This window comes from Pteropus medius, unplaced genomic scaffold, assembly GCF_902729225.1.
Source record: "Pteropus medius unplaced genomic scaffold, Ma_sr-lr_union100, whole genome shotgun sequence".
Classification (NCBI taxonomy): Eukaryota; Metazoa; Chordata; class Mammalia; order Chiroptera; family Pteropodidae; genus Pteropus; species Pteropus medius.
The window spans coordinates 13265234-13278139 of NW_024346667.1; the positions used below are offsets into that span (position 1 = coordinate 13265234).

General features: G+C 34.9%; 1 protein-coding gene and 1 pseudogene across 2 annotated transcripts in view; both read left to right on the forward strand.

The window, feature by feature from the left end:
- The window catches only part of GLRA3 (glycine receptor alpha 3), a 131833-nt gene that overhangs the window by 4274 nt on the left and 114653 nt on the right, over positions 1 to 12906 (forward strand). The gene's annotated exons all lie outside the window — the stretch shown is intronic.
- Positions 8224 to 8339, forward strand: LOC120613568 (uncharacterized; annotated as a pseudogene).

Genomic DNA, 12906 nt, shown 5'->3' on the forward strand with positions numbered 1-12906 from the left:
ATGTATATATGTAAATATATAACAAGTAATGCAATATGTTAAGCAATTCAGCAAGCTTTCTTTATCAAATTCTGTGCACAAATACTTCTGCTGGGTACAATTCGGCTATGAATGATTGTGAAACTACCACCTTTCCTGGCATGGAACTCAGAGTGTAGCAGGGAAGAAAATACCAATGGCCAAGTGACAAAAGAAAAACACAAACAGCAATCTTTAGGGAATATGAGATAGAGAAGCTATCCAGAAGGCTTGGTACTTGTGCTGGATCTTGTTAGATGCTTGTTCCATGGGTGGAAATAAGATATAAAAAAATGTTCTCTTCAAAAGAATGATATAGGCATATACTGTGCTTAGGGAATGATGATGGTCAAATTTGGTTGAAGGAATTCCAATTTTAAAATCATATTCTACTAGCAACAACTATTGAGCTGGCTACAATAATAAACCTGAAGAAATGTAGAAGAGTCACAGCTTCCTTTCACAATGGAATATGGGTAAAATTTAGAAGCAGATAATTTTATTATAACTGGATAGTTATCATTACAGGAATAGTCTTGTAACTTGGCTCAAAATATTTCTGTAAATTCCTCTCTTTCAAGGGTAGAGTTTATCACAAATTATAATTAATAATATGATAGCTAATAATAATTAGTAATAGTACGAACTATACAAACGAACAACAATGACAAAACTATAAGAAGAAAAATCTGCTTGTTTTAGAATTTGGAGAACATCTCTGAGTTTTTCATCAAAGTATGGTCTTTTTAAAGAAAAAAAATCAGGTAGAGGATTTGGATTGTTGGAAGAAAAGAGGACATTGATTTTTCACCCTCAAGATGAGATAAAACTTTCTCCCCTTCCCCTGGGGTGATATTGTCCTTGTTGAGAATGCATGGTATAACGGCTACTACTTTTTCATGATGCTGCCTAGACTAGAGTTATATAGTTTCACCATTTGGGATTATGACCTAAAAATAAAGTACTTACTTGTTTTGGATTTTATTACAGCTTTGTAACTTTGTTAAAAAAAAAAAAAAGTTGGCTTCATTTATCTGTTGACAGCCTTTAAGATAAATTAATCCTAAAAGCATTAGAGGACTTTGGCAACATCTTTTTCTATAGCATGTATGGTTCCAAGAAGCCATCAGACTTTCCATTAATAAATTTCAAATCGCTACTGCCCCTAATACCATCATTATTAGATGATTTTCAAACTATTTTTAAAAAGACTCTTGGAGAGATTATCATTACAGTTTACTTTTTTATTTTCTATAGTGTTTGCCTTTTCTTTGTTTGTTTTGGTTTATTTTGGTTTGGTTCAGATTGGCCATACAATGCTTAAGGTGGGGGCCTGGGAGAAAATAAGTGATTTGAACCTTCATAAAATGACCATGCAAATGTCCTCTATCAAATGACTGAGAGGAAACATGAATCCCATCTGTCTGGCTAATTTGTACTCAACTCTACTTTCTCAAACAATCCTCAGATCTTCCCGACAAGCCCAGGTGAGGATGCTGCCTCTACATTTCCAGGCATCCCAGGGGTGTGGTAACTGCCTGGATACTGCCTCTGGTTCACATTGTGAAGTCCTTGCTGGCAGGAATGGTAACCTATTTCTAGTTCTTTCTCTAGGGCTTAAAGGAGTGGGCGGCAGCACTTTCTTTCAAAATTTGTGGAAGGGTTCACTCATTTGGAATGAAGCATTGTTTTGTTTTGTTTTGTTTTGTACCCAAAAGCAGATTGACAATTTCAAATAAATAACTCTCTCTAGGCATAACTAAAAATATTATGTCGTCTTTCTCTGCTTCCAGCATTCGAGATGTAATTTCGTGTTTCATTTTTTTTTCCTTATTCTGAGTTTTTCTGTGGTGATGTATTTATCTAGTTGCTACTTCTCTTTGCTTTCACAGAAAAATTTCTAAAAAAAAATCTCCTTTTTTCCATTTCCTCCCTACTCACCTGTGCCTCACTTGTTCCTACTTGGGATCAATCTTCAACTCTCCTGACTGAGGCAGTGCTGAGCTTTCCTGTTGTGATAGCTTCTTCTCTCATAGATATTGGAAATATGAAAATAACTCATGATATAATAATGGTTGTAGAAAATAACTATTAAATGTATATATCCTACACACACACACACACACACACACACACACACAAACATATATAAAACTACATACTTAAATTGATATATAATTTTTAATTATCTACTTTTTATAAGATCTCTGTGCTAAAAAAAGAAGACATAATTAAATGACCATCCTAAATAATAAATAAATAGTGCATATTCTCAAAGCATGATGTTTGAATTTCTATTATTGTACCTATCACATTTCTGGGATCAGAATCACTGACAATTTTTCAATTCTCTACATAAACTGAAAACTACTGATATCACAGAATATTTGTTTTTGTCTTTTAATCTGCTTATTCAATTACATTTATATTTTAGGCCCAAGAGACTCTATGAAGGGTGTTTGAATGATGATTTCTATTTTGCTTGCAGTTTTCAAAAATGTAGTCATGAATAAGTATCCCCCAATAGTAGCAACTATAAATATTGAGAAAAAGGAGACATCTTTTTAGGAATAGAAAAAGGAGACATCTTCTTTATAAAGAAGGTAATTTAAATGGACCTTAAATAGTTGACAAAATTTGAGTGGGGAGAAGAAAAAAGAGCATTTCAGGCAGGAAAAACATTGTTAGCAGAGGTAACAGGCCAGTTTCCAAGTGAAATGGAGGCTTTATAGCAAACTTTATAGCAACATTTCTACCATGGGACCCCCAAGATTTTTTTTCTGATAAATTGATGTTTTAAGTTGTTTTAGGATTAACTTCCTAGAAAAATTTATATGACTGTTGTAGAGTTAGAAAACTTCAGCAGATGTTTATTCAAATAATAGGTTACTCTATTTCTAAAGAAAATGTTTCATTGTCATCACTTGATATTGAGGCAAGAAAATATTAGGATAAGCTCCTTTACATTCACTTGGTCATTGATGTCTACATATTTATATTGATTTTTATCATTTAAATGTGTTTGTTCTGTGTATCAGAAGTTTGAGGGCTGAAACTTAATTATTGGTAGATTAAATAAAACAAAAATACAAAAAAAGAAGATTTATGACTACACAGTTTTATAAACATATGATTGCATTTCTGACAAGGAAAATTTAAAAATAATCTATCTCTAAAAATGATTTTCTTATTAAAACATAATAAAATACTCTAACATGCATAAACGATATTGTCTGTCAGTTCTTAAATCATTTCTTTTTAAGAAGAGACTTACTTTAATGTATTAAAATACTAAGGGATATAACTCAGTATAGTATATAGTAAGATATAATGCCTAGTAAGAATGAATGAATCTCCTGTGTCCTTAACTTGACTCTTGTTTTGCTTATTAGAAAGAATATAGGTAACAGGATTACATGGATAAAACTATTAGAAATCTCCTTTCTCCTTTAGATTGTTCCTTTGTAATGAACTTAAAACATTTTAAAGTATTTTGAAATCCTTTAAATCCCTGAAATTTAGGGTATCTCTTTCTTCCTGGAAATCTTAAATAGGGAGAGAATTGTTGCAGACACTGACTCTGCTGCAGACCTCAGTTGGTGCCTCCTGAGACTATAGTAGAGAATTAGATTTTATGTGCAGCCTAAATATTTTCCCCTAAATAATAACATGTGAACTTCAAGTTTTGCTCTACTTTAAAAGGCCAAAATGCATAACATTCTCCATGTGTATATGTACAATTATCATATATGTCAACTTACAGCAAAGATCACATTGGAAAAGTTTAATTGATATGAAAAGAATTCAAATTCCTAAAGCAAATAAAAATTCAAGCTCAAAAATATAGTAGTAAGATTTTTAGCTAGATGTTTTCTAAATTAACTTGTACCTGTCTTCTCTGTGCATGCATTGTGTGCACATGTGAAAGCAAGGAATTTGGAGAAAGACTTGGGCAGGTCTCAGCTTGGCCTCTGAAGGACCGGGTTTTGTTGCTATAGATGGTGATTGTATTTAATACGCTACTTAATAAGTGTGATGTGTAGAGCTATATCCATCTACAGAGTATGATTTTTTAAACTAATATAGTCAGAAATGTGAAACTCTCTCTCTAACAGAAAATACTTAACATTACAGCTATAATTTCTAGCTTAGTTTAATATCAGTAGCCTTTATTCTAAAAATGTATTTTTTTTTTCTACAATCCATTACAGTTGTAGATATGAGAGGTGTTGGGTGGCAGGAAAATAAAAAAGGGATGAACGGACTAACTCTTTATTCCTGTGTTAGGTTCATTTGTGAGTGACAGGAAGTACACAATAATATTGATTTAAGAAAGATTTATTATCCTTTCAAAATAAAAGAGAGAGAGAGAAAGAAAGAAAGAAAAGAAAGAAAAAAAGAAAGAAAGAAAGAAAGAAAGAGAAAAAAGAAAGAAAGAAAAAAGGAAGGAAGGAAGGAAGAAGGGAAGGTAGGTAGGTAGGAAGGAAGGAAGGAAGGAAGGAAGGAAGAATAAGACAGAAAGAAAAGAAAGAGGAGAAGGAAGGGAAGGAAGGCATGAAGGGAAGGAAGGAAGGAAGGAAGGGAAGGAAGGAAGGAAGGAAGGAAGGAAGGAAGGGAATAAATATAAGAGAAGAGAAGAGAAGAGAAGAGCAGAGAAGAGAAGAGAAGAGAAGAAGAGAAGAGAAGAGAAGAGAAGAGAAGAGAAGAGAAGAGAAGAGAAGAGAAGAGAAGAGAGAAAAAAACCCATTGACGTGAGCAGACCAAGTCTGGAACGGGAGTTTACCAATCTTTCTATCTTGTTTTGCCATCCTTAACAGAGTGATTCAAGATGGGTGTTCTGATTGCAGTCAGCACAGCTGCTTTTAGCCATCAGAAAAAAGGAAGAAGCTTCTCTTTAAAGGCACTTCCAAGAGGTTAAAGATTTCCCAGTTTCCCCGGCAGATTTGTGTGTCCATGTGGCTAAGTCTGGCCACTAAGTTGTAAATAGAAGTGGCATGTTAAACTTCTTGGAAGTCCCTTTATAGGGAGTTCCAGAAGTGCCAGCTCACGTTTTGTATTCTGTACTATGGAACTCAGTCTTTAACTGAAGCAAAGGGAACTATTATAAGCAGAAAAGAGCACGATCAGTCTGTGTTTCAGGAATATTGCTAAAGAAGTAATATGGAGACCTGAAAAGGAAATCTGTTGACTGTGAGGAGAAGCAAAACAGGCATCAGGGAAAGTAGTGCACAGTCAAAGCAATATGATATCTTAAAAACGGAGAGAAAGGAACAGACATGAGAAACAAAACAAAACAAAACAAAACGAAACATAAAACTTGTCTATTAATTGGAGGTGAGGAAAGGGAGAATCGTCTAGGACAATCCTCATATTTATACCTTTAGTAACTGGGCAAAAATAGTGTCATGATGAGAACAGAACATAAAAGAAGAGGAACAACTATGTAGAAAAGTATCATAAGTTAAGTTCCAGACGTGTATCGTGAATATGATGCCTATGAGGTATCCAGTTAATGGAAAACTTCAACACAGAGCCTGGAAGTAGATGAAATTAGATGGCTAGATTTGTGGGGCAGGGCTTTCCCACATTTTCTTACACTTGAGCACACATGGATGTTTCAATCCACTGGGATAAACAAGCAAGACTGGTGATTCACTGAGTCACCAAGCCTGGCTCTTACTGCCCTAGGCCCCATCCCACACACTGCTGGCTGAGTTACGGATAACATATCATGGCATACTTGCAATCACTGCCACATGCAGATGTGAAAAGTCCTTCCCTGTCTAGGGCATTGCTACTCAAAATGTGGTCCTTTAACCAGCAAATAACCATCACCCAGGAGGTTGTTCAAACTGCAATTCTCAATCCCACCACAGACTTACTGAACTCGAATCTGTATTTTCTCGAGCCCTGCAGATAATTCATAATTCATAAGCACATTCAGGTTTGAAAAGCACTGTTTTAAGAACAACAACCTCTAAGGGATGGGCAGAAGTAGATACTGGAAAAAAAAATAGGAGGTATGGTAAGAGACAAAAAAAGAACACGGAGTATGTCACAAAACCTGACAGAAGAGTTTTGGAAATGAAAGAATGATCAATAATACCAAATGCCACAAAAACAAAAAGAAATATAGAAGAAGATTATTAGTAGCCTCTCAAGGGCATTTTTGGTATAAAAATCCATGTCCAAATATGTTTGCATAACGTTGGTGAATTAAAGAAAGAGGTAAATATAGATTCCTTTTATTTAAGAAGCTACTAGAAGGAGAAGTTAAAACACAATTGAGGTATGCAGTTCTTGATTTGTTTGTTTAGTTTAGTTTTTAAAATGGAAGATTTAAACTTGTTTATACCCTGGAGGGAAGAAGTCAATGGCTTAGGAAATGCTTAGGAAGAGACAAGAAGGGGCAAAGTCATTGATAAAATAAAAAAGAACATTTAACAAGAAGTCATTGAAGGGCATCTATTTTGACTCCTAGAATGAGTGCCCTGACCCTTCTGACTGAAGGAAAGGCGAAGTCTACTATTCCAAGAAGATTTTACTTCCTAATTTTGGTTTTGTTGATAACCTAGTATTTTTATTAAGTTCATTGTCCAAGAGCACAATATTTCAGGATCAGATCGAATTCCCTGATCATTTTTTAATTAAGAAAAAAATGTTTAGAGTTGGTGAAGTCCTTTATGCCTTCTGGGTATGAGCATGTGTGTTGGGGGTGGCGGGACTGGTGGTGAGTGAACACAATTAGAATAGGAGACAATCTGTAGAGCCTGTGGTCTAGAATCAGGCTCAGGGAGGAAGTCATTCTGAATAAGTCAGAGAGAAAAGAAAGAATTTCCCTTCCAAAAAGGAAGAGCGGGGCAACAATATTTATGAGAAACATTTTATAGTTGGTGAGTCATTTTAAGAAATCAAGTACTATTTCACTAATTTGACCCCAAAAAAGGTGATATTGACAACACATTTCCCATTGAATGTTGCTATATGAATTTAGACTGTAACTAGCATGTTTTGAAAAGCCATGTGTGCAGCTGCTGTGATAACTGATGTTTAACAACCACAAATCTATATTTATAATTTCGAATTTAATCACTATAGGCACTTAATTAAAATCAATTTCAAACTATGTGAATTTTACTTATTTCTAATTTCTTAGGTAATAAATGATTACGTTTTCAGTATAAAAATCCAAATATTTCAGATAAATCAAAACTTCTTTTTGGTCGCCACTGCTGTATTATTCCTCTCCTTAGAGATAATGACTGAAATCATTTGACATGTTTCTTTCTGGATCATATTCCATATATTTATATAAATACATGTGCACATAAAGAAATAAAGATTTTTTTAAAAATAAAAAAATGTTTGAATTAGAGGTGTTATACTGCTAGCCCATTCTAAGTTGTTTTCTTTCAAGGGGAGAGAAGTTCATTAAAGTGTTACCCCAATAAATTTAATTAAATAAAAATGTATTACGTGGAATAAGAATATAAAATATAAACTTCAGGGTTACAGCATTCCTGACTGGAAACCTGCCCCTCCCCTTGGGGTGTACTGTCTCATCTCTTCACTTTCTAAATTCCACAGGTTTGCAGCCTTCTTTAGCTCTGCTGGTTTCCTTCTAAAATGTACTTTTGATAACTGTTACTTTTTCCAAAAATAAATAAATAAATAAAATATAAACTTCAGGGGAGTCTTTGCTACAACTTTCACCCGATCTTTTCAAGGAAGATGCTTTCTCTCTGAGAGGAAATGTAAAGTAGCATCAGACAAAGACTCTATGTGCTCTGCTTTCCAAGGAGACCGTGATATTCTAAATCAAATAAAGGGTGCTTTTATTATCTCTGACTCTGTCAGATAGCATCATTGGGGAAACATATCCTTACTTGAAGGACTCTCCTGAAGACCTAACTTCTATGAAAATAAGAAGAAAAATAAATGATTTATTGAAAGTTTATTAAGTTCCATATCAAGCTATTTTATTATTACAAGGATTTCCTTGGTTTAAAAAATATATTATTTATTGCTCTGGTAACATATTTCAAGTACTATTTATTCATTTATTCCAAAAATACTTACTTAATGTCTCCTTTTTGCTAATCAATATTCCAGGTATTGGATGTGGTTCCATTGGGTAGCGGTTAGCACGTCTGCTTTACACGCAGAAGGTCCTGGGTTCACGCCCCAGTGGAGCCACAGTCCATGGTCTATGGCCATGCCACCCTGAACAAGCCCGATGTCTGATCTCAGAAGCTAAGCAGGGTCGGGCCTGGTTAGTACTTGGATGGGAGACCACCTAGGAAGACCAGGTGCTGTAGGCATATATATAAAAAAAAAAATTCCAGATCTTGGGGATATAGCAGTAAACAAGCAAAATTCTATGCTCTTATAAAGTTATCTTCTAGCAGGGGAAAACATTAAAATAAATAAGTAGTATTTTAAAAAGTAAGTTTTATAAAGAAAAGAGAAAGGAGAAAATGTGAGAAGAGAAAGAGAAGAGAGAAAATGTAACAAGGAAGACATTTTTAGTTAAGTGACTCAGACCTTTTGAGAAGGCGTCATATGAGTGAGGTCTTGAAGGTAGCGAGGGAGCAATAAGTGTGGTTCACTAGAGACTTCTACGTAGAAGGCATGGCAAGTGTGATGGCCCTGAGGGGCCAGCATGCTTATTAAAATGTTTAAATAAACCATCTAGTAAGATATTGCAAATTTTGGTTTCTCAGTACCTATAACTTATTATAGTAGATAAGTTTCTCTTAGATGTTTCAAAATCTCCTGTAATACAACAGGTCCAAAATTGAACTCATTCTTGTAACTCTCAAACCTGGTATCTCTTTTTACTCTGTCCTGTATCAGTAAATAATATTTCCATACATACAGTTGCTCAAGTCAGAAAGCTACGGGTCAAAATATTACTTATCTATTGCTGCATAATACATTTTCCTGAAATTCAGTGGCTTGAAACAATAATAAATATTTATTAGCCTCAAAGTTTCTGTGGGTTGGAATTTCAGGAACAGTTTAAGTAGGCGTTCTAGCTCAAGGTCTTTATGAGGCTACTGTTAAGATATCGGTCACAGCTGTAATCATATGAAGACTTAACTGGGGTGGAGAATCTGGTTTTAAGTTGGCTCAGTCGACTGACTGGCAAGTTGGTGAATCTTATTGGTAGGAGACCTCAGTGTCTCCCATGTACCTACTTGACTGTCTGTCTGGGAGAAAAGCAAGTGATCCAAAAGAGAGCTAGGTAGAAGCAGCAATGTGTTTTATGACTTAACTACAGAATTCACATACCATAATCAAGTCACTTTATAGAGCCGGCATTCAAGAGTAGAAAAATTGGGCTCCACTCTTTGAAGGGAAGAGTGTCGAAAAATTTGAGTAACTATTTTTAAAATCATCACAGTCACGCTTGAGACATTCATCTTGTTCACATTCAGTACCAACCATCAGTAAATTTTGTGGATTTTATTAGTTATCTTTTTCTCAGAATTCTACTCTTCTCCAACCCCATCGCTTTTAAAATTACTTAAACTATCCTTGGCTCTTACCTTGACCACTTGTTTCCAAATGGGGCTATAAAGACAAAAGTCTATAATATGATCTATAATGCACTGCATGGTCTGGTACCTATAATAGCTCTCTCCAGCCTCATTTGTTATCTTGACACTCTTTGTTTCTATTCCAGAGACTAATATTCTTTTAGCCTCTTGTACTTCCCAGGATACCACAGGTTCTAAGATATTTTCTCTTGTATTTGTCCATTCAGTCTTTTCCTGTCTGAAATTCTGGACTACTGTTTCAGTAGCCACTCCTAGAAATGTGTAATGAGTGTTAGACAAATTGATAGACTTATTTTGAATTATTTAAAATCTTATTAGAATATGAAAACAAACAAAACTATTAAACAGAGGATGATATAAACCCCAAATTGCTTTAAATATTATTTAATAATTGAGTTCTGAAAGACTGAATCTCCTGATAGAAGTTATTTAAGGAAAAAGAGTGAATTAGTGTGTCAGTTAAGGCCCCTATAACTGCACACTTCAACCTCTCTTGCTAAAGTGGTTTCAACCATAAGTTTAATCCATGAACTTGGATAGGTCAATCGGATTATTTTCTTCTATGGTGCTTAGTCTTTCTTTATGGTTGCCTATAATTTCTACACTTGGGTTCTGTGAGATACTACTGTAACCATCTAGGACCCTTCTATATAAATTAGTTTGAGTGAATTTCTCTTTATTTTACTTAAAAAATATGCCTGAACAAAAGAGTCATAGTATCAAATGCAAAATCCAAGCACTGGCTTAAGAACTTGGCATTTTTCAAAACCTATGTATAGACTGTTATTTGGTTTACTAAATTTATCTGTGACAAATGTGTGCCACTTTATATTTCCATTTTTACACTGGTAAAGAATATCTGGCTTGCCCAAGGCAAAACAACTAGTTAATGACAAAACTGGAACAAAACGCAAGCTTCCTGGCTGTCCATCTGGAGCCTTAACCATTGTACCATGATGACTTCCATTTAATTAACTTGTGCATTCAATGCAAATTAGGAACTATGAAGTCTAGTATAAATGATTTCCAATGTATCTGAAACACTTAATTAGTTTTCTTTAAAGAAAATGTCATTAAGAAGCTACAAATCAGTGAGTTAATTAGCTATGTGATGGCCTTTTTGTTCTTTCAGTGGAAATAAGCGGATCCCCAAACTATAAAGAAGTAAAATATTATCCATGAGAGTAGACAGTTTTCATAGAAGTTAGAAAAATTACCATGATTTTCAAGCACAACATTTTGAAACTGTTTAGTAAAAATGAATGATTTTATGATAGAAATAAATTTTACAGATAAAACAAACAAGATTATGTAAAGGTTAGAGTTAAGAAACCTCATGTGACTACACTATCTAATCTTTTGTCACCTAGTTTTACTATGGAACAGAGTCCTCCTTCCCTACCCCATTCTCTACCTGGAACCTTATATTAATTAACACTTCACACACAAACGATATATGATTTATCACTGACAACTAGCAAGCACCGAACATAGACACCTCTAACAAGCACTAATTTATGTAAGCACTGAATGTAAACACCCGTGCAACATCAGGCCTCGTTAAAAAAGCACCCGTGACATTCCAATGAACAACTCTCCAGTTCCACCGTTAAATGATGATTTTCAGACATATAACTAACTGATGATTTAAGTTACACTCTTGGATTTTTATATCTTGACTTTTCCTTATTTCTAGATACTTTCTAAACAAATACCTGCTCTGTGATCTTCCTTGATTATTCAATAGCATCGCTCCTAACTTGGGTAGAAGGACAAGAGAGAGGCTGGGCCCTCTAGTGTTCATAAGATAATTATTGCTAGGTTTGGAGGATCATATTCTGACGTTTGACCTCTCCATCATTATATTTAGTTAATTCATTTCAAAGATATTTTTCAGTTATTTACTCTGGATGCTCCGGGTTACTTTTGGGGCTATTAAACTAAATGGAACAGTCATGATTTTTGCTTCAGTAGCAGATCCCACAAGGTAGGAGATAGGCATTGATTGAATAATCCTATTAAAAACAACAATGGCAAATATAACAAGTGCAACCAGTGAGAGACTCAAACTTGAGAAATATTCTAGCTAAGGCTGCCTGAGGAAATGATGCTCAAAAGATCATAAAGAAGAAGTTAATTAGATGACTAGGGGACCAGTGAGCATCCAAGGCAAAGGTAATGGCTAGCAGCAGTTTGCACCACACCACGGACGTTGAAGAGGACATGATGAGATGTGGTAGGGCCAACGGAATGGATGTGATACATGAAATAAAGAGAGGAGCCAAAGGTTATCAAAGGTTTTCATCCTGAGAAATGAAAAGGTGGCGTGGCTGTTAACCAAGTTTGAAAAGGATGAAGAAGGAACAAGTTTGTATGGGGAAGAGCAGGAGTTTGATTTATGTGTGTTTTTATTAAAGCACTAGATTGCTAGCAATCTGTGATTATTCCAGTTTCAAAAATTGAGATGAGTCCAAGCTATGCTTAGCCTGCAACTAAGACTTGTATAATTCTGGTTCATTCTTACTCAAAAGTTGTAATTATTTGAGATCTCAAACCAAATCAGAGGAGTTCACCCATTTGGTGTGTCCTGGATTATAATTTTTGTCCCCCTAAATCCATAAAGCTTTCAAAACTTGTACTCAGATTGTTAACCATTCAGCCACTATGAAGTTTATCACCACTCCTAAGAGAGAAGTAGCTCTAAATACTTGGCTCACTACTGTGAGGTTTTTTTGTTTTTGTTTTTTTTCTCTTAGTTCCTGGCCATGTGATTTTTTCACTGTTTTTAGTTCTCCAGTGGATAGAGTTTTTAAACCTTGTCTAGTTGTTTTCGGTGGATAGTTTAATTTTATTTAAAATATTGGCTTATACATTTAATATCTGAGTGGTCTGGTAAAAACCTTCCCTATACTTTACTCTTCATCTATAAGTAATAATATCTACTTAGTGAGGTCGTTTGGAGAATTAAATTGTATCATGTATATGAATCCTGTGTCTGAGAGATCAAGAAGCAACTATTATTTTTATCGTTAGGTAAATAAACTAGCCCAGGCCTCCTGTTTTGTTCAGGTCTCAGTCTATTCATAGTAATGCTATTGGCTAAAAACGCCTGGGGGTCATTCACCAGGGCCCTGGGGAGCTTCCCACAGATATCTCCTCTTCCTAAACTAATGTTACAAGTGGACCAACCCTTTTGGTTTTTAGTGTAATTACAAGACGCTCTTCAGCAATAACCATTAGGAGAATTTGAAAAGATACAGGTTTATTACTTTTGAGACCTGGAAATTACATAGCACTCCTGGGGCCACAGGTAGAGAGGGAGGGA